We start from the raw sequence: 22,816 nt of genomic DNA, 5'->3' as shown, positions 1-22,816 counted from the left end.
AACCCCGGCTGATGTTATTTTACTGATGAAACCTGGAGGGAGCTGGCGGATACGGTGGCCCCTTTTTTCAGCCAAGGGAAAGCAACTTCTCAGAAGGTCCTTTTAGCATAGTCTGAGTCAGAACCTCTTTAATAATACACAGTGTTTTGCAGCCAAGTGCATACTGACATGGCTGCATGGTGTTTTGCTGGTCTGGCGTGACAGAAGTGTGCACGGGTGTGTGTGCTCACATGTGCTGGAGTCGACAGAAGCAGGAGCACCTCAGGAGTAATGAAAGACAGCGCTGGAAAGGTAGAGCAGCCGGAGCGGCGTTTGAAATGTATTTCTGAGCGAAAGCTGAAAAACCCCAGCCCACAGAAACAAAACACTTTTTAGTGTGACTGAAGGCCCAGAGGAAGGTCTCGGGCTACAGAAGTAGGAGAATGTTTCATTCCTGTTCGTTGTTATTAGGGAGTATCTCGTACACTACCCTAGATAAAACAGGATTGCCTTCAAGCTGTACCTGATTCCCTAAGCAATGTATTTTTGAATGGAAGCTGCAGCCGGATCCTGAATATTAGTTAATTGCTTCAGTCAAATCAGCAAATGCTGCTGGCTGCCATCCTGCGCCGGTAGGTAAAATGAGTGGAATGAGCATTGCTGACTTTTGGGGCATCTTCAGGAAAACGGGAGAAAGAGGGCTTTGTCCAGTAAGGTCTGCTGACCCTGGAATACTCTTTCCTCAATATGCAGCAGAGTATATCTCTGGCTTCTTTCCCGGTTTTGTTTCTCTTGGTTGAAATGAGAAGTTATTGGATTTATTATAAGGAGGGTGAGGGGGTGACACCATGGGTTGTTTTTAAAGCTGTGTAGAATGTCCTTCTAAAGCATCCCCTTTTCTGCTGCTTAAAACTTCAGCCATTTTACTAAAAAACTTGCCAGCAGAATTTCCTAGCAAATACCATATAAAGTTAGCAACTTTCTGAAAATGAAATGCTGAAAAACGTGCTGTTCTGCTCTTTGTAAGAAGCCCTGTAGACTTCTCGAACAGCTTGTGCTTTGGAGCCGTGGTTTGATCACTGGCAGGGAGGTAGTCTCCTTTGTCGAGGATGCTCCTTTTGCACTCGTGAAAACAAGCCCCATTTTTGAGCAGTTTATGAATCTTAAAGGAGAAAAAGACTGGGATGTGTCCTTTAAAGATTTTATTAGGTTTTTTTATGTTACAGTTGAATCTCCCTGCTTATGCTTGGGCTTGGTAGAAGCCACAGTGTCCGCCTGAAGAGTTGCAAGGGAGTAACTGGCAGGGGGCAAGCGAGTCTCAGATGTAGCTTATGTATTTGGGCTGCACCGAGCCTGGCTGGCCCCGGGTTTCACAGCTGAGAAGAGACAAGCTGGCTGTGTGAGGTAGTGCAGAAAACAAAGCCGATGGAAGTGCAAAAGAGGGAAAAGCTAGACCTCAGTAAATGGGTGGAGGGGTGGGAAGATGGGGTAGTTGAGACTTTGGCAGAGTGGGACTGGAATGAAAAAGAGAGAAATGCAATAGGGAGTTGGGAGGATGATGCTGGGACTGACTTGATGAAGAGCCTAAAAAAATAATTGAAGGGGTGAGAATAATAGTTGGGGGTGTTGGCTGAGAAAGAGGAATCCTGTATCGAGGGAAAGAGTTACACGTGAAACTGGAATTGGGAGCCCAGTAGGGCTGTGCAGAGGAATGGGGAACTACCTTTTCTCTAAGAGGAATGTGGGGGACTGGTAACACGGGAACTGACAGGGAAAGGAAAGTGGGGAACAGATCGTTTGGACAAGGGCCTGGTGCGAGAGGGGAGATTCTGTGAACCCATTAAAAAGCGGTGGAGAGGGACGTGTGAGAGGCTGGAATGGGGAGGTTCTGGGACTGGTGTAAGTGTTAAAAGGAAGAGAGATCACACAGTGGCTTGGGAGGACATGTCTGGGTCTGCTCAGGTAAAACAGGAGTTTGGAAATGGAGAAGGGAAGAGATGGATAACTGGATGCGAAAAGATTGTGGGTTGGAGAGCGAGGACAAAGAGGGTGGTTAGTCCTAGCGAGTAGACTGGGATTGCTTTGAGAATAGTGAGGAATGTAAACTGGGAAGGTCATACTCATCTGTCTTCTACCGTTCCCAGATACCTCTAAATTTTCCTGGTAAGGGTATTTGTCATCCGTTTTCAAGTGTTTGTCCACATCAGTGAGGATAATATATTATTGCTGTCAGTTACTCTGCAAGCTGCAGAAGTCTACGTGGTGTAACTTCATGCTTAAAACTCTTGTTGAGTAAGTGGGAAGATAACCACATGATGCTGCAGTTCTTGTGTTTCCGCTTTTTTTTTGGGGGGGGGGGGAACAAAAAGGAAAATGCATGTAAAAATCTGTAATGAAATTACAAGCTTTTGAATTAATGGGAAATCGGGGAATCAAGGTTATTCGTGCAATACTAATTTGCCTCTTAGACATTGTAATAGTCTTGCACCCATGATGCTGCCTTGTTCCCATGGGATTTGAGCCTCACCGTCTGTGCAGCGCAAATGAAGGTAGGTGGCCGAGCCGGGGTTGTTGTCAATGGGACTGCGTTGTCCCTTGGAAGAGCTGGAGGATGGTGGTGGTGAATGGCTCCCTGTGGTAGGGAGCTGGTGAGCCGTCTGGTTAGTAAATGGGCCCCTGAAGTTGGGTTCTGTCTCTCGTTCTGTCACAGATTTCTCCGTGACGTTAAGCCCCTTAAAACAGACTTTTTAAAGACGATCGCTAATTGCATGTTTCACATTTTTCTGGAAGCCCAGCCTCAGCCCTAGGGCCTGTTTTGCAGAAGAGCGTAGCTGTGACTGAAGTCAGTGAGACTCAAGCTTTGAAGATAGAAAGCACTGCATAATATTAAAGAGTCTGAAAAATTGTGGCCTGGACATCTTAAGGAAGGCTTTCCTAAATTAGTGGGTGCTTTTTGCTTTAATTTATCTGTGCCTAAGCTCCCCATGTATGAAACAGAATAGCAATTCCCAACTTGCAGGGGTTTGGCGAAGATTAGTGAAGTGTCTGTGAAGCCCTCACTTATTTTAGTGATGAGTGCTATACAAAAGCCCATAAGGAAATTAATGATTTTGTCTTCAGAGCACTATTTGAATAGTTAGCAGGAAACAAGCCGTAAGGCTGTAGCCTCAACAACGATAAGACAAAATGTTGAATAGTTGCTTTATTAATTCAACGCCACCCATCCTGTGCTGTGAGAGAGAAGTGCACTTAAAAAAATGTTAAAAAAATTAGACTGTATGATAATGTATACGCAAAGGATACCAAATTGGGTTTGCATCAGCAACCGTAATTCTTTCATTGCCTAATGTTGGAGGCTTGATTTTTATAGCCTGAAGAGCGTTCTTTTAAACAGAGAGCGGTTTTTGTGTGTGATGCAGTATTTTAATGGAATGTGACTTTTAGATATTTTTAAGAATGCATAATTCAATTTTAAAATATTTCTCACTTCTGTAAGATGTGGGGAATTTCTGGCACTATTTAGTATCCTTTTTTCCCCCGTAAAGGTCCTACCTTGTAGCATTTATTCATGGGCAGTAGCATTTACTAACACAGCGGAAAGCACTAGGGATGCTCAAATGAGGGAGGATGGCAGAATTGTGCCTTCCATTTTTCATGCAATTATAAGGAGATATCTTACAACTCATATTGACTTTTCTGAAGATCAGAAGGCTCTTCGTGGGGCGGGGAAGGGAGAAGCGCAGAGGGTGGATTCAGCCACAACAAGGTTAATGTACTCGCACAAAATTATACATGAAACCATGAGAGAGCCAAGAATAGCAGCACCCACAAATCCTGCCGAGGAGGTTGATCTTGCAAAGTGATGCCCTGCTCGCAAGGTGCTGATCCTCTGGAAGTTGTTACGTTTAGAGGGCACTTAGCCCCCAGCGGGATCAGTCTCTTGCTTCCCGCTGTATCTATCCGAGTCCTGATCTCACTCGATTTGACACTGGTAAAGTTGTCCTAGTGCCATTCTAGGAGCCAACCTCACGATTTCCTGGGGATTTTGCCCGACCCGGTGACTCTCTTGTAACACTTGCCGCTTGCAGGAAGCAGACATCGTGGGTGTCTGGCTGGGGGTGAGCAGAAGCCCTGGCACCACGGCTGTACTCGGGCGATGCCGCTCGGACCCGGACAGGGCACAGCTCACTGCTGCCGGGGGGACCTTTTGTGGTGGTTTAGCTGCTGCCTTTTGTTAGCTGCAAAATACTGTCAGGTGAAAGAATTGCTGTTTTTTGTTATACAAGAAACACGTGAAATTTGCAAGTGTGGTATTAGTATCTGCGTGGGTGCTGCTGTCTTTGTCTGAAATTTCAGTAGTTATCATTAGAAAGATCCACAAAAATTTGAAGGGAGGTGTTAGCCTTCTTTCCATTTCTATCTCAAAATACTCATTTTTTTGTAGATGAACGTCTCACTGAGAAACATTCTCCATAAAGACTGTAGAAGTTAAAGGACGTGGGATAAAGTATCTATTTACTTCTTATGTGTGCAGGAAGCTAAATTTGCAACCTCTCTGGAAATATTTTTTTAATATCTGGATCAGGAGGTTTTGATATAGTCTGTATTTGGAAAATCCTGATACAAGCAAGGCTGCAGTTTGTTGCTGAAGTGCTAAGCCACAAATTGTTCCAGCTGTTCCCTGATGATAGCAGACTTCTGATGGATCATACAATATGGAGAGCACAGCTAATTTTATCTGCGTGTGGTTCGTTGTGGTTGGACTGTAGGGCTGTAGAAGGCAGATGACAGGGGTGGGTGTGCATGGGAAGGGGTGTCGGACATACCGTACTTCCACCTGTCGAATGCAGCTTTTTAGCTCTGTGGAGTTGCTATTAGTAAAGCTTGTGGTACAGCACATATCTAGAACGCATTTTTTAAAAAGATCTCGCAATATAGAGGCAAGTGGGAACAGCTACAGTGGAACAGCCTCTTGCCTTCGCTGCGATGGTGGATTTTAACCAGTGATGGTCAAGGCCAGCTGTGTTGTAATTCACTGGTCTTTCTTCCTTCCTTTCAGACACGAAACAGCTCTTTGCAATTTTGATGTGCCCTCTGTGATTCTCCTCAAATCGATCTGTGCTGAAACATGTCAGTTCTAATTTTTTTTTTGCCTCAGCAATTTCCTGCACCATCCAGTTCCACGGGTGAATTAAATGTTGCACAGATACTTTTTTCTCTCTATTTCTGTGTCAGACAATGCCTGAAATCCTGATCCATATGTCCGTGCAGCCATATGGCCTCTAATATGACCGGTCTCTGCCAGAAACATCAGAAGATGGCCAGGTAGCTGGCTCCCTTGCATTGCTGGGGCCAGGAGGAGCAGGAGGTGAAGCGGCAAGCTGGCTGCCCTCCGTTCTGCCCTCTTCCATGTGGAAAGCAGCCTTGGAGCTCTGTCTCCATTAGGAGAAGGCTGCTGATGCAGCTATACCCACGCACTGCAACAGCAAAGCGGCCCTGGCTGGACTGCTGGAAATAGCTTGTCCTGGCAAAACGGCGCTTTTTGACGAGATAGGTGATTGCAGCAGCCCCTGCCCTCCCCCTGCAGAAGCAGCAGCACCAGCAAAAGCAGAGCCCTGGCTGTGCTGGTCGGGGACCGTCTGAGAGCCCATGTGCCTCAGGGGCGGGGACCTTGTTCCCAGTTCATCCCCAGCACCGTGGGACCTTCGCTGGCAGCAAAGGTGCGGTTGGAGCACGGTTTGAGCCACCCAACTTTATTAGATTCACTCATCTCCTTTCCTATACGTTGCCTCTTAATTTCTTGATTTTCCCTTCTTTCTTTTCCAGCGTATGTGGTGTTCTTTGTACGTGCAGCACTCCCCTTTAGCTTCCCAAGGAAAGAGCACTCGCCGGCAGAATTGCCCTCTTCCTGCAGCGGGGGTAACCTGTCGGACCTTGCCGGAGAGGTGTCAGCACAGCAGCAGACAAGGGCTTGGCCCTGCTCCATGCCTGGACGCTCTCCTCCCGCTTTCCAACGGTCCTGATGCCTTTACCTAGGCAGGGTTTACTCCACTTGCTTAGTTCATCACCTATTTTAATATGGCTCTATTTTTACTTTGCGCGACAGTTTGTCTGAGTGATCGCAGTGTGTGATCTCTCCAGCAAACAATTACATTTGGAAAATCAGGTTGCAGGCTGGAATATGCGACTACAAGATACTCTCGTGAGCGTAGGGTGTCGGTTAGAAGACCTGGTGGGAGGTTCTCCGGGGATGTTTGCACTCAACATTGGAGCACAAGACATGCTCTGCAAGGTCGGGTATGTGGGCTGTCTAGCCTGGTAGTCTGCCTCTGACAGTGGCAAAAGGAGATGCTGCAAGGATTTGGGCTCTCCAGTTCAAGAAAGATAAGGGGCTACTGGAGAGAGTCCAGTGGAGGGCTATGAGGATGATGAGGGAACTGGAACATCTCTCCTATGAGGAAAGGCTGAGGAAGCTGGGCTTGTTCAGCCTGAAGAAGAGAAGGCTGAGAGGGGACCTTACAAACGCTTATAAATATCTTAAGGGTGGGTGTCAGGAGGATGGGGCCAGACTCTTTTCAGTGGTGCCCAGCAACAGGACAAGGGGCAACGGGCACAAACTGAAGCACAGGAAGTTCCAGATGAACATGAGGAAGAACTTCTTCCCTCTGAGGGTGACGGAGCCCTGGAACAGGCTGCCCAGGGAGGCTGTGGAGTCTCCTTCTCTGGAGATATTCAAGACCCGCCTGGACAAGGTCCTGTGCAGCCTGCTGTAGGTGACCCTGCTTCGGCAGGAGGGTTGGACTAGATGACCCACAGAGGTCCCTTCCAACCCCTACCATTCTGTGATTCTGTGATTTGTCTAGGAGCCTGGCCGACCGTTTCCCTCATCTCTGTCGGCCCCAGCTCCCGGGCGTCCTTTGGATGAGTGCTGTTAGAGGGGAGCCAGGTGCACGCCTGGAGAGCACACAGGCTGCAGGGTTCGTTGGCAAATAAACGGAGGGTGGTACGCGTACTCGCGGGAAAGAGTTTTCTAGCTGCTGTCTAAAACATACAGTTTTCTGACCCGCTTTGCCTCCTTTGGGGGGTGAGAGGAGAGGAATTACTTCAGATCAGTGAGTGAGTAAACAGTTGTATGATACATTGCTGCGACAGCACATGGAGGAATAGGCCAACCGCAAGGACTTGTTAAAACTATATTTACAGGGTTTTTTTTCTCTCTCCCAGAATAACTCCTCATTTCTCTGCAGTAGCAGAAAAGGATTTTTTTTTATATTGTTCTTTTTCCATGGATGGCAGGTCAGACTTTTCCCTTGATATGGTTGCTTGTCACAGAACTGGTATCCAGCTTTCTTTCTTTTTCCAAATTCTGAGATTCAAAGATAATGTTTGTCAGTCCAGTGGGATGAAAGTAGCATACCTTTATCACCATCATCATCACCAATTACAGGAATCGCTAAGGCATCTGTCACCATGGTAGAGAAATACTACGATATGCCTGTAAAGCATCTGGTTTCTTCAAGAGAAGGAACTAGTTCTAATTCCCTCTGCTTCAGTTATACATCTTTTGCTTATGGGTACTTGAATTCATGTAGTTTAATTCAGGATTACACTCCTGGGGCCATTCCACTGTTCAGCACTTAGTAATGTAGAAGATCCACTGCCAGCTTTGAATTGCAGTCTGATAGTTTTAGTATTTGTGCTCAACCTCATCTCCTCACTGAGAGTGAATTCCAGAGGGGGAGACCACTGGAAACGCAAGGTCTCGGGACCAGAGAGTTCAGCAGTAGTTTCCATTCGGTTTTTATGGCCCTGTTGTATGTAGCTGCTCCTTCTCCGGTGCAGAGAAATAGGTGGAGCTGTGCAGAGTTTTGGCTGGGTTCAGGAGTTTGTCATGTATCCATTCTTGTCCCCATCTTTCAGATGCACACATGGTGCATCCTGCTTGCCTCACTGGGTATCGTAAATACTGGGAGTTATAATAAAATTAGGAGCACAGATGTTCCTCTTACAACCCGTGCACCCTGTATACAATAATAATAATGAAATATATCCATTGCTGTTCTCCGCGGTACTAAATTTTCTCCAGTGAGGCATCTTGCTTTAATAATAAAACCACATTTCCTTAAACAAGGGAGTATCAGATTTACATTGGCAGTAAGTCAGTATTTTCAAATAGCGTCGAGAGAGATATCCAAGCTAACCGTAAGACTCTCTAGGACAGCTGACTGTGCACGGAAACCGCAGCCAGGTGGAGTGCTCCACCAGGCCCACCATTAGTCTTCATTTCTGTCCTTCATCAAAGCAGTTAATGGGAGAGGACTGTTGGCCTGAAGGCTCTCTCTCTGCTGCCAAAGAGGAACTGCCTTTGTTGGAAGGCTGGTCAAGGCCTAAACCGATCTATTGCAAACCGATGAAGTTTTTATTTTCCAGTGTGGTTGGAGCCAAAAGTTCTGGCCAGGGACTTTTCCTCTGGTAACCTGTAACGGAAAGCTCTGAGGGTGTTGTAGCCCAAGCCCCGGTGCTGCGTGTGAGTAAAGATAGGCGTGGGCTTACGAGATGGTCTTTGGTGGGCATAACTTTACGTGCATTTTGTTTTCACGTTTTTCCTGGGGGAATATGGAAATGAAACGAGTGTGGTGCTGTAACACCCAGTGTAAGCATCTACTGGCTTTGCCCTGGCTTACCCTCTCTTGCTACATAGAAGGAGTCCTTCTGACTCCTTTGGGTGAGTTTGCAGAATTGGGCCCCTGCTGCCCTCCACTCTTCACTTGCCCAGAAGGAGAAAAGTGCTTGTGGTGACCAGGGCATGGCTGCAGTAAATGTTAGCCTTCCAGGTGGAAAAGGGGTCAGACCGCGGTGAAAGAGGAAGAAAAATATAGGAAAAAGATGACACAAAAACTGTAGGGGAAAATTAGAATGAAAAATATAGGGGCAAAAACTTCACCGCTAATAATTCTCAGCAATTTGACTTTTCCCTAGTAGTGTACCATTCATTTACACTGTCTACATTAAATTTATCATCTCCGGGCTAGCTGGAAAATGGAGGTCAAATTTCGTTTTGGCCTGCAACTTGATAAAAATGACCTGCAAAAGGTAGATGACAGGTTGTTATTTTATGCACTGGAAAACAGGAAAGATCATATTCTATCTCCTGCGTGTCCTTTTTTCCCTGAATGTCTGATGCTAGCTCCTATCTGTAATGTATCACCGGCGAGTGCCCTGATTTGTTGGAAATCTGGTCAAGGTTTGAAACAAGAACGATGTGTTTGGAGCTGGCAATCTCAGTGACCGTGGGTTGACGAGGCACCTTTTGCCATCTGAAATCTCCACTGCGTCACTAACAAGTCATAAAAATACTGAGTGCATTGATGTGACAGTCAAACAAACTACTTGTTATAGTTCATTTCATCTCCAAAGCTGTCTGTTAATAGTAATTAATGATTCCTCAGCAGCTGCATTCGCGGTGTCTCAACAACTTTCAGGAGGCAGGAAAAATCCTGTTAAAAAGACAGCGTGCCAACGGAGCTTGTGGATAGCAGGAGGGTGTAAAAGTTAAACTGTACGGGAGGAAAAAAAAAAACCCAAACAAACGTTTCTGTAACACTTGGAGTATTTTGGGATCTACACCAAATAGAGACTGTAAAGGATTAGTCTGGGATTAAGAATCCTTGAAACTCATGAAGTGCTTAACCTTCGCTGTGTCTGCTTCTCAGGCTGTTTGCAGTGTTGCTCTGCCACTTTTGCAGGGGGACCAGTAGCAGAGTGGCAGTGCTGCAATGCAGCCTTCTCCACGTTGGGGCTTGTATGATTGCGTACTACTTTTGGTTTGCTTTGTAAAGATCATTGCAAGGGCTTATCTTGTGTAATTGTTTTACTGCCATCTGCATTACAGTATAATTACCTTTCAAAAATGGTGGATCTCTTTTGCTAATGTTTAAAGGCAAATAATAGGCAACTAAATTGCGAGGTCTTGGGATGTAGCAGCACATAGGCAGTAATAAAATGTATGCTGTGTTTACAGCATATACTTCCCTTGCCTGTCCTCTTTTTACATAGAGTTAATCATAACTCGTGAGGGTTTTTTTTAGAATTGTTCTGATCCTTATCTGATAGCTGTCCTGCAGTTCAGGAAGGATGGATATTCTGGTATTTTCCTGAACTATAGTGACAAACAGAAATATGGCAAATAAATCTAACACAAGTTGAACTAAATAAAAGGAGTCTTCTTTTTTTAAAAGGAGATGTAGCTATTTCTTATAATCACTACTAGCTTTTTAAAGTTTTAGGTCATATGAATGCAACTGTAAATCTATCTGTCTGTCTATCTGTTTAGCCTATAAATGCCCTTAGGTTCATATGATAAATTACTTGTCCGATAATATCTGTAAGTTTTCTGTTCCCTGCAATTGCGTACCAAGAATTACAGGAGGTGCCTTTAGTTACGTGTGAATGCCTGTTCCCTGCCTGCTGCTGTAAATCCTGTGTTACCTGAAAGGTTAAAATATGGAGGTGAGGACGTTAAAAATGTGTCCAGAAAATGTAGATGACAGGAAAAAAAGAAAATACAGCGACAGAGGGGAAATACCATAGATAAAATGATAAGGCAGAGAAATAAAGCATGACAAGACCATGATAGTTTGCATAAGTAATGAGAATTGAATTCGTGGTTTTTAAATTGCTGTTTAAATTCCAATTTGCATGTTTATCGGAAATCTCCTTTGCTTAAGTAAAACTGGCCTATATACGTTTTTAAAATCCATGTAGAGCTCTGATTTTGTTAAACAGAGGAGTCCAATCCGGTTAGACAGATGCGTGTGCATGGTACCATTTTAATAGTGGCAGTGTGCGTAGGTCAGTGGCAGCTGTCTAAGACGGGCTTCACGAAGGGCTGGTCCCTGCTTTCCCAAAGTCAGTGAGGAAGTGTATCGTCTTCGTTAACAGCATGGTTGAGTCCTGAGTGACTTGTAGAGAAGCCCAGGAGGAAGCCCACATGGTCTTGAACCTTCTGGAGCTTTGTAGTCCTCTAATTCTTACAAACTGGTAGGGAGAGCCCCTTCTGCAGTAGCCTGAGCACCTTCTGTAGGAGTTTGGTGGCCTCAGCTCCGAAGTCAAAGACAGTGTCCTGTTTTTGCATCTTTCATGCTGCTGCTCCCTTCTGGTTACTTGTGATTGATTGCACTGGCCACTGGGTGCCCCTGATTCCTCAGATTAATGCTAGTACAAGACCATAATTTTGGTACTTAAAAAAAAACCAATGCACATTTTATGGTGGAATATTGGACTGCTTCACCTCTGTAATTCATGCACGCGTGAATTTGGGTGCCTCTGTGTGTGTTCCCTGTATGCCTGTGGCTGTGAGGAAACCTGTGTGCTTGGGTACCTGCGCCTTCCCCATACATCCTGGCCATCTCCTGCAGACTCCCAGCCTGCTCTCCTGACACCTACCAGGCTTCTTGGGAAGCTGACCCAGACAGGGTGGGGTTGAGCATCATCCCAAGAGACACTGAATGCCTCAGAGGGTCCTGATCACCTGACGGTGGTCAGCAGCACTTTCAGGAGATGGAGAAACTCTCTGGTGAACAGGGGACAACAAACATGCTTCCAGACAGGTTCTCCAGCATGTAGAAACACAGAGCAGGGGAGGGCAGCCCTTTTCTCCTCTTCTGGAGCAGTACTGGGAGATGGGTCCTGGTGAACTGTACAGTACTTTGAAGGCCACAGTAGCTGGTGGAGAATGGGGCCACTGCAGATCTGAGTCATGTGCCTGCTCCTTATATGCATTCTTATGGCATCTCTGAAACAGATGCAAATTGAATTTCAAACAAAAGATATCGCCACGGCTGCTACAGTGGTGAATGACCTAGTCTTTGAAAACTGACACTGCCATACGCATTTGCAGGTGTACATCCTGCACTGATAGGCTGTGGGTGTGATGCAGAATTCCTAGCAGAAACATAATCATTGAAGAGCTGCCGTTAAAATATAAAAATCTTCTTTTTCTCAAAATATATATATATGCATTTTTTTGTCAAGATGTATTTTTAGTCATAGAGTCAAATGAAACACGCTTGCCTTTTTCACATATGCAACCTATTTAATTAATCTATATCTCTCTCCTGAATTTCTGTTTTCTAATATACTGGTGCTATGGAAAAGTCGTATGTCTAATTTACATGTCCAAATTAGTTTCAACTTAGTTATATTGAATGATAATAGATTTCTTTTTCATATAATTAATGTTGTCTGCAAACGTAACGTGGATTAAATTTATCATTGTAAAGATCTTAAGATTTTAATATTTTTGCAGAGGCATAAATACAGTGTAGCTATAATTATTTCATTATGTATGTATAAAAATAGGATACGGGGAAAAGTGCATGCTTTCCTTCACTGATTACTCTTAATGTCTCCCAAATTTCCTGATTTACAATATTCTCCAAGGATGTAGATTTTTCTAATTGAAGTACAGTAATTTGCATATTTTTAGACCTTGTGACACAGTTAATTGATATGTCATTACTTATACGGCACTGAATATATTTTACACATTCGCTGCAGAGCAGGCTTAACTGGAGATGCAGTGGCACTCTGCAAAGAACTCGAAACTATTGCAGTCAGTTTTATCTTTTCCTTTCCTTCCTCACCCTTTCTTTATAAAGGCTAAGCAAAAATGGATGATGTAGTAATTGGTGTAGTTCCTGTTCAAATGTACTCATTAAAATAATGTTACTGTGTAAATGACAGGACAAGAAAAGTAAGAGCAAGTAAACAAAGAAAGGAAGAATAATGGGAGAGACAAGGACAAAGAAGATAAGGTTAAGGCTGGGGGGGAGCTAAATGTCAATAGTATCAGTGCTGGGTGTTTGAAAACCAAATTGTTCTGTTTTCTTTTACGCTATTCAGTATAAACTTGTTAAACGTTCACTGTGTCTAGGAATATTTTAAATGGGTCTTTTAAATTTAGGAGCACTATATTTATCATGGATGCTAGCAGTGTGCGTAATAGTGCTTCAGTATTCAATAAGGGGCAGAGTTTCTGTAGTGGCGACATAGTTATTTCTCCTGGTGCATACCACTGCAGAACTGAACGCTTCTGATTTTTCTTTGCTAACCAGGAAGGTGGCTCAGTCCTGTAAAAATGACTGAAGGGATCAAAAGTTTGTTTTTCCAGGGTTCTGGTTGGAGGTATGGCTCATTGGCCATGGCATCCTCGTCTCTGGTGGATTTATTATTAATATTGACCATTACTTACACAGTGGCAAGGGTGAAAGGGGGGGCCTTACTGCAGGGTAGGAAGATAGGGTTCTGCTCCTTGCTGCGTGAAGAGGACGGGCGGTGTGACAGCAGGTGCAGGCGAACAGCGATGGAGACGTGGGAGGAATTGGGTCGTGATGGGTTGGGTCGCAGGTGCCGGTCAGGAGTGATGCTGACGTTTCTCAGCTGAGGGTGAAGCTCACGTGCTGGGTCTTCAGACAGCATCTGGAAGTGACAGCAAGGGGTGGGATGGTGCGAGTTCATATAGTGGATGTGGTGCATTCCTGCGCCCTTACCTGTCCCTCAGGTGAATGGCTTTTCTTCCTGGCCCCGTGATGTATGTGGTGCCCAAAATGGATGTCTCACCCCCGTGTTTCCGCCACCTGGATTTTCCCCTATGGGACCTGCACCGTGAGTTGCTGATGAGCTTTGTTATTTAAGGAACATCTTATCTACTCATTTTCTCTTTTCTGTTTTGGGAGGAGAACGTTGGGTGTGAGAGCAGAAGGTGTCACTGGAGTGAGAGTTACTAAGGGAAGCTATTACATTTTCTTAAAACGTGTGATACACTGGCAGGAGTTTCTTCTAAGACAGCAATAAAAATTAAATACAAAACCACTGAGCGCATCTTTTAAAAAGCTTGTACACTGGAGGTTTCTCGCTTCGAGATACTTACTGTTGAACCAAGCTCAGGGGACAAAGGTGAATTCTGAATGCTGGCTACAAAGTCATAAGAACTTGCTTCCCCTCCCTCCCCTTAAGACAGAAGGGGTAAGGAAAGAGGAAAGATACCAAAAAATAAGCTGATTTTGGGGCTCCTACTCTGATCTAAGTAGACTCAAGCAGCCACAGAAGATGAGGACGACGGCAGAGCAGCAGCTCAGAATCGTACACGGGGGGCTCTGCCCGGGTCTGCATTTTGTTTGGGTCCGATTTTGCTGCGGCCCCAAACCTGGCTGAACGCTTTCTGTACCCGGATGGGAAGCAGACCGTTCTCCTGTCGCAAGGGCGTGTTTTACTGCTCGGTGATAAAAACACGTTCAGGGAACTGTGGAAAGCAAAGCTGTTGAAATTGAGGGAATTTTCATTTGACATAATGTGTGGTTTGTGTATTTATTTTTTTTAATTTAAGCAAGTTATGGTGGACTTCTCCAGGTGACAAACGTTAAATAGTAAAAAGCTTTTATCCTTGCAGAATCATAGCATAGGAAAGGGTTTAGGTTTTTTAGGTAAGCATTAACTTCACATGCCTGTAACCATCTATGAGACAGCTGTTTATGATAAGCCAACTGTTTAGGCACTGTGTCGTTGGGGAGGGAGAGAGAGGGGGAATCTCCAGGACATATCTGCCACCAGGCGTTGATGCCAGACTGAGGATGTGACGAGTGATATATGTGAGAAAATCAGCAAAGGAATTCGGGGTAATTTGCTGCGCTGCAAGAATAGCTTTCTCTGAAGATACAGTTTCAGGATGGTCTGAACATCGGAGAGTTAGAAGTGCTTTCATTACTTTGTTAAAGGTAAATTTAACACCAAGTATAAAATAAAAAGATGCAATATTTTCATTTTTTATTTCTGCCCCTTTTAAAATGATCCCATTTTCTACTTGAAGTTTTTACTGGCGGTCCTGGAAAGAAGTACAGCATTTTTGAATATTAAATTATAATCTGCTTGGTATAATTAATAAAGACATTCCTTGATGATGGTATTAAATGAGGTGGTTTATTTTTCACTGGAGAGCATCTTTCCTTACAGGATACTTTTAACTACCCTGAGAAGAGATGTTTGAAATGAAAATATGCGGCACTTAAAGAAATATTTTATCAGTTCCAAACAGTTCTAAGCATCAATAAATTTGTACTATAAGCCACTAATTCTTAAAAAGCAACATGAAGTCTTTGGGTGTTTTTACGTTGCTGTGTTTCTCCCTTTGCTGGTTGTGCAACTCCGGGGTTTTACTGCCCTTGAGCAAGAGCTGCAGTTACGCATCGATTGTGTACATACAGAGCGCTGTAATTTCACAGGCATAAGGTGCTGCTGTGTTACAGCCGAGCAACGCGTGTGCGAGTGCTGCTCGTCTCCTGTTCGTTGGGAAGATTTCTGAAGGTTACCGTGCAAACACTAACAACCTATAGCCTTTTTGTTACTGGGAAGGGAAACCTGTTAACACTTGTCGTTCCAAGGAAAGAACTTAGATTTTCCTTTTCCATATTTTGTTGTAATGTTCCCAAATCTCCTGTTAGCTTTACTGCAGTTTCCTTTTCATGAGCATCACTGCAGGCTCCTCTATCTCCAAGCTAACATTTCTTCCCTCCGAGACCAGTGCGTCTCGTAACCTGCCCAGGGAGAGATCCTCTGCGCATCACTGAGGTGCTGCTGCTTGTGGGATAGTCCCTCGTAGCTTCACGTCTTGGCAGGCCCATCGGGAAGGGACGTGGGGGTTAACTTCTCCAAGTGAAACTTCAAAGGAATTTTAAGAGGACAGAACATAATTACCTGAGCTGAAGATTTGCCAAGACACAGGATGAAATTTCTCCTCTTTCAAGTTTTCCATTAAAACTACTAGCCTGGATAAAATCCTGGCCCTTTAGAAGTCGGTGGCAGTTGTCCCCTGGATTTTGCCCTGCGAGTCACCTTCAGCCTTTATCCGAGTCACATCTGGGTTTGCAGTCCTTGACTGTGCAAAGCTGCTGGCGTATTCAGGGTGAGCTGTGTATGAATTTGAGGTATAAGCACATGATTGATCTCCAAGTAAGGATGAGGAACAGCTCGTGTATAACTGGAAAAAGGACGGGGAAGCATGCACTGGAAAGTAATGCTAGCTGGAAATCAGGGGTGGCAGCTTTTTGGTCCTACTGTCAAAAGCACAAAGAAATCCTGTGGCTGGAATTTGAAGTTTGATAAATTCAGCCTTGAAATAACACACATTTATCGTGAGCGATGAGGACAGTTACACGCTATGTTTGCTGTGAGGTGCAGGGTGGGGCGTGCCATGGCTTGTGCTGTTTGAGATTAATTTTAACGTCCTTTTGGAAGAAGTTTCATTTGCAGGAGAGTTTCTGTGGCCCTCTGGAGTAACGATGGTGTATGGGTGTGTGTTTGCCTTCAGCTCTATTCCCAGGGCACCTCTTACCCATTTTGCCTCACATGCTGTGGGCAGAACTGGGTTGCCTTTGCTGCTGTCAGCACATCCGTCACCCTTAAAGTCCCACCTCAGGAAAGCGGTTATAATAAAGTCTTGTGCGTCAGAACTCCAGCAAGTCACCTGCAAGGAGCAGGATTTTTTTTTATTTCCCCTCCTGCAATTAGCTGGATTTTTTCTTTGTTGAATAACTGTTTACCTCTAAAGCGTGATGTATTCCACACTTGGAAGCAGAGCTCTGAAACGGGGGGCTGCCATGCTCACTCTTGAGCCGCGTTCTTCGTGTTTGGCTGACATGGACATAGTCTTGCTTATCGTCATGTGTAGATGGGAGGAAATCTGTCAGGTCAGACAGATATGTGTGTGTGTGGTCACCTTTCCTGTGTTGTTTCTCTGCTGCCAGGATCGTACCCGATTTCCTCCTGTTTGCAAGGTCTTTGGTAGTTGATGGAGCTTCAGTTTCGGTTCATTGTGTGTTTAACTCTGGTCATCTGAGAGCTGAACTTTTGTAATTTAACTGAAATTTTGAATTGAATGTAGAGCATCTGTGTGAAATGTGATAGCCTATGGGGTAACGGAGATCACGTGGCATAATCTTACGCTCTGTTCTGTCTAGAAACTGTGAAAACTATCTCCCTTCGCTTTTATTGTCTGGATATTTTGATGAGCCGATTTCAATCTAATCTCTCACAGAGAATTAGAATGAAAGTTAAATCTTCGTGCTCTACCAGCATTAAGTATCTGTGTTATTAACTACTCTATAACCATAAATCTCTTAAAGTACTTGCAGAGAGGCCATGACCCCAAAAAGCTCTGTATTGTGTATCATACAGATACACATACATGTGAGCACACCACTTTGGCATCGTCCTTGTTAACAGAGGAGTGAGTGGGAAGACCAGGAGAGCTTCTCAAGTGAGCGTGGGAGACAGCAGGAAAAGAAACTGGCAGTACCTGCAGGGACTGCTCTATATTTACAAATGGGAACCATCAGTGGAGACCCTTACCCCTTGAAGGCAACCATGGCCTTCTTTTGAGTGCTCCCACTATATTTTTAATGTTGTCTTTCAAGAGTAAGAATCAAACCTTAAAGACTGAGAGGAGAGTGTTTACTGCCAGAGTAGGTCCATCACTAGGTGCTTATCTATCTTTTGCATTGCTAACAGATGTTCTGTCTGTCCTACTGGATGAGATAATGAAGTCTTTGTTTACTCTCATACATATAAAAATTCTAATATAAATTAGTTATCCTGAAAGCCAATATTCCTGATGCATATTTTCATACTATTAGAATTGCAAAAAATCTGAAAGCAATATATATGTCAATTAATATGAAATGTACCAACAGATCTTTATTGAAAACCATACTTTCTAATATCTCAGTTGTTTTTAAAAGCATTTATTTTTATTAACTAACAAACTTGCTTTGTTGGGCAGTTCATTAGCTGTAGAAAGATTTTATTATTTGCACCAAAAGTCTGTAATAAAATTCCAGTGGTATCGTTTAGAGCTGATTTTTCATAAAGTGTTATGCATCAGGTAAATAGTCGGAATGTAAATGCCTGCTTTAGGCAGGGTTCATTAACAGGTTGAAAAGATGCGATTTTGACTAGGAATGAAAAATAAAACAATGAACTATTTCCCAACATAAAAATAATCTAATATTTCAAACTGGCTTGTACCAAACCCTAAAGATCATAAAATCTTAGATGTAGCTACTATTGTTTTTACCCTACAGTGGACCAGTGTAAGCCAGAGTATAGTTTACAATATTCAATATTATACAAGCGTATAGTGCTGAACAGTAGATCTTACTCAGCCATAAAACTAAAATGCTTGCTGATTTTAAGATCTGCACTGTGAAATGGCAGCAGATCAGGGCTCTTTCCATAGTGAATATGTGTATAAACTAGGACTCAGTTGATTCACTAGGTAGATTGGCTCATAAGTTTTCATGGTACAGGTACTGATGGGTATCAAGATGAGACCATTGACCCGTTTCTCCCCAGTGCTCGAATATTTGTTATTAGGAGTAATTAGATCTTACATTTACATGCAGCTGTATATTCAAAAGTTTCTTAAATTGTGTAGCAAGCAAAAGAAAAAATCCTGTCCTTACTACTCTGCAGGCAGATCCTTTGACTCGGGGGGCATCTCATGTCTGTGACATATGCAGTGGATTTTTATGCCGGTGTTTTTTCACAAGGAGCTGATTAGCCTTTGTTTTAAACTCAGAGAAATCTTTGATTCAGTATGAAATGCCTCTGTACCGTCTAATATCATGGCAAATGCAGCCAAAGGCTAGAGATGACATTTGTATGAGATTTCCAGCACAGGACTGCCAGAGTAAGATAGCTGGGGTGAGTATAAACTGACTAAAGGGTTTGTCTTCCATTTTCTGCTGCATCGGAGTAGCTGGATATCCCAGAAGGTAGAATAATTTGTTCCGTGTTCTTAGTTTCCTTCTTTATGCAACTAAAGCTTGATGTCCTGTGTCGTGTGTGGCAGACGGCTATCGTTGGAACTGGTAAGTAGTATTACCCTCCTTTTGCAGGTGGGGAGTCTGGGGCATCTGAGATGGCCTTCTGAAAGCCGTCAAGTGCTAGCACCACGTGAATCCTAGGACCTGGAGAGACGAGACCAGAATATAGAAGTTCTGGCCCTCAAGCCTCTGCTCACCTCTGGTGCTTCTTTCTCCAGAAACTATCTGTGTCTCTCTATAAAAGACAAAATGCCCCCTTAGAGAACTGAAAACTTTGCTGATACTCCCACTCAGAACCCATTGAGAGCAAGGACTTCAAAAGCTTCTTGCAAAATTTGCTTTGTGCTGCAACCTGAGCATATGTCCAGCTTGTCTGTTGGGAAAGAACTTTCTCCAGAAATTCAGAAACTTTGATTACTTATTTTCTGACTTGAAGAGATGTCAAAGAGAGAGAGAGACAGAGAGAGAGAGGTGGCCCATATTTAGGATCTGTCCTCCATCCTGCAGTTTAAGCCTCCTCCTTCACCCAGGTGGGTTTAAATCCCCCTTCTCAGCATGTCACTGCTTCAGGTAAACTTGGCCCGCTGGCTATAATATATAACCAGGGAAAACAAGGAGGAAAATAACCTTTACAGCCTTCACTGCGCAAATCCAGCAACTTTTATCACTGATTATGCCAACCCTTCTGTTAGGGTTGTTGTGCATGGACCAACATGGCTCCCAAGGACGTTGTCTGTTTTCTGGGTTAAAGAATGCATTTCCCTGCTCTCTTCTTGTCATTACTTCATAGAGCTAAACAGATCCTTGTGATCCCGTCCAGTCTGTTGGGTAACGGGTATATTTCCTAATTTCGTTGCAACTCGGTAGTGAAGCTGGTGAAATAATAATATATACACTGAAGGCTCTGTGGGGGACTGCAGTGAAGCAGTAGTTACTTCTCATAAAGTTTTTTAATAGGACGTGAGCTCCAGGATTCAAGGGAGAGAACGTTAATGTCCTTTTCAGAACGTCGTGGAAAATAAATACTGTACAGCACCAATCTCTTGGCAGTTTCAAAGAATGTCTAAAGACGATCATTATGAGACCATTTATGATGGGAACATGACTCCATTGCAAGTCTTTGGAGTCTCTGCTGGGATGTTGTTCCTACTACTTGAGATTAGGAGAGGAAAGCAATTTCAATAGAAGTCTGTGGAGACTGTGTGGCAATTACATTACTGACAATATCAGTATGATTTTAGTGTGAGTCTCTGGAGACCCTAACTTCTCAGTGAAGTGGAATGCATCACGCCCATACAAATTATATTATTGTTTGAAATAAACCAGAATAAGTGAAAGCTAAACAAGTACTGGAATAATAGGAGCATTCAAATTGATAAGCCCTGTGGCAGCTTAGGCAAGCACTGCTACCCACAGCCTTGCTGTGGCCCGCTGCCACGCTCCTTCACCCCCGGCGTGTCGGGGGCGGTGCGCGGGTGACGATTCCTCTGGGAATCTGAAGCTGGAAGACTGGCTTATTTAGGCGTCCGTATGGTTGATGGCCAGTTTAGAGAGGGAATTGTACAACTGGGTTGTTTTACTGAGCTCCTGCTCTGCCAGTAGTTATTTGTGGGCTCTGGAAATTGCAGAAGGTAAAGCTATTAGTGGCAGCAGTCAGTTGAAAAGAGACTAAGGAAGGAGCTGGGGTCAAAAATGTGATGAATGAGTACGGCTTTTGGCCTCAGTGGCAGTGGTGAAACGCTGACGTGTTAAAACCGTGTGGCTTGGACAGTGGTTGAAGTCTGCAGAGCTCAGAGAAGCAGTTTCCAGGTGTTGCTTTTCTGAAAGCACACCAAGACTGCCCTTGCTCTCACTGGTGTTTTGCAAACACTGCTCCCTGGGAGGCTATCGCAGTGAGTTGCCGGTTCCCGGAGCAGCAGAGTCCCAGCCAAAAAAAAGATACCTGTGCATCCATGGCCGCTGTTTGGGAGCTGAGCAAGCCCCCCTCTTCTCCTGCCCATCAGTCACCCAGGCCCTTGCTTTCCTCTTCCCTTTAACTGCTTTACAGAGGCTGTGGAGGGAGAGCTGCAGCGTGTCCAGGGCTGGAGGAAGGCATTCTGAAGCAGCCAGGGTAATGTGCAGCATTTGCATTTTATTGATGCTTATCTATTGATTCCAATGGGATGAAGCACCTGCGAAAGAGAAGCGAGACTGGCAGGCAGACAGGAGCTCGGGCATCAGAGGCAGGCCGGCCGTGCATGACAAGAGTGAAATCATATAAACAAACACCCCAGATATTTCCTAGGTTGAATCTAAGAACCAAAGAAAAGGAGCACTCTTCCTGGGGAGGGATGAGATTGACTGAATGTAGCTTAGTCTGCATTTGATCACCTCCACAGACAAAACGGGGCAAGGGAAATATGTGAGCGTTTCGTGATAGATTGCCTTGTGCCAGCTACATTTAAGGTGCCATTTCATGTAAGCTAGAGGGTGGCAAAATGCAGATCTACATCTCCTCGCACAGGAGGTGATTCGCATTTGGTTACTCAGAGGTGGGAATGGAGAGGTATGCCATGGCCTGACCTGCCAGGTAGGAGGAAGATGTCTGAAGGGGTACTGAATATCGAAAATATATATTAAGTCACAGGGTCTGTTCTTTACTCAGTATGCTTTATGTGAATCATTTTATTGGAGAGGCTATGCACATACTGGGGAAAATGTGCTCAATAAGAGTATTGATCTTATTAAGGGTTTCTCTGCAGATATATGTATATATAATCTCAAACAAAGCTGCTCTTCTGATTGTGGCCAGTTTGTTACTGGCTCGTTAAAAAATGTTCCTCGCGCTCCATCTCTGTGTGCGGTTTGGAGGTGAAGGTGGCCCTGAATCATCTCTTGTGCCCTCTGGATGCCGCCGGAGTCAGAAATACCCTGATGTAAGTCACGGTTCCAAGGGGCCCGCTCAAATCCCGGCTGCCGTCCCCATGCAGCATCTGCTGCGACCGCCGGACTCGGTGGCCACAGTGATGGGCACCGTCCTCTCAGGCGGAGGCCAGGGACGCAGCTCTTGCCAAGCCTGCGGGGAAGGAAGGGGCTGAGCGGGCACATCTCTGACAGGGAGCCCAAGTCTGGTCTTAGCGGCCTTGTCTTCACTTAAAGAAAACCACGTAGAGGCAGCGATGTTGGGAAGCCTGTTGCATCCAGTGCCTGCGCTGCACCTGGCAAACAGCAACCTTGACAAATGACCGCCTCCCTTCGTTTTCTGCCTTGTAATTAGTTGCTGAGCTCGCAAATAAAGTTGCTGAAGCGCCAGGACAGTGGGTCTCTGTACAACCCTACAGAACACACGACCCCAGCAATAGGTGTCGGTGGTGGTCCTGGCGTCAAGGCTCCGGCTCTATCCATCACTTCTTCCCTGGCAATAATAACCCAGCGGTGCCCCTAGTGCCTTTGTTTCCCCTTCTGCTCCACATCTCCCAGTACAGATTTCCCCACAGCTCTTTTTCTGGCTGCCAAATACGTCCCTTTATGTACGTTTTGCAGAAGCAGCGACAGAGCTGTCCCTCCTCCCTGCTCCCCGCTTCTCCTCTCTAGATCCACCTCTCCTGTCTGTTAAACGACCTGCAATATCAGACACAGGTAGGATTTTCAACATGGAAGGGGATCTGATTGTAAACAAAAGGGTAGCTGACTTCACTGGGTGAAAAAGAAATTCAAAAGATTATAAAGAGATAGAAGAGGGAAAGGGAGGATGGTTTTTTTCTTCCGATTGAAGTGACGTTAATCAAAGGGCTAGGAGTATCAGAAGAAGTGAAGTAATTTGAATGGTACGTTCCTCCCATCCTGCAATACCTTCTATGCTCAAGTTTAAGGATATACTAAATTTTATTAGATACTAACACAAACTCTGTGTGGGGAAACATGCTTGAGTAGTGGGTTTTAATTTCTTAATTAGTTTATGTAAACTCTTAATTCCCCTT

At 44.5% G+C, this 22,816-nt stretch overlaps 1 protein-coding gene across 1 annotated transcript in view; it reads left to right on the top strand.

Moving 5' to 3' along the window:
• PPARGC1A (PPARG coactivator 1 alpha) overlaps window positions 1–22,816 on the top strand; it is a 372,215-nt gene that overhangs the window by 134,557 nt on the left and 214,842 nt on the right. The window lies entirely within an intron of this gene.

Source organism: Opisthocomus hoazin, chromosome 5 (genome assembly GCF_030867145.1).
Source record: "Opisthocomus hoazin isolate bOpiHoa1 chromosome 5, bOpiHoa1.hap1, whole genome shotgun sequence".
Lineage (NCBI taxonomy): Eukaryota > Metazoa > Chordata > Aves > Opisthocomiformes > Opisthocomidae > Opisthocomus > Opisthocomus hoazin.
This window is presented reverse-complemented; position numbering and strand designations above follow the sequence as displayed.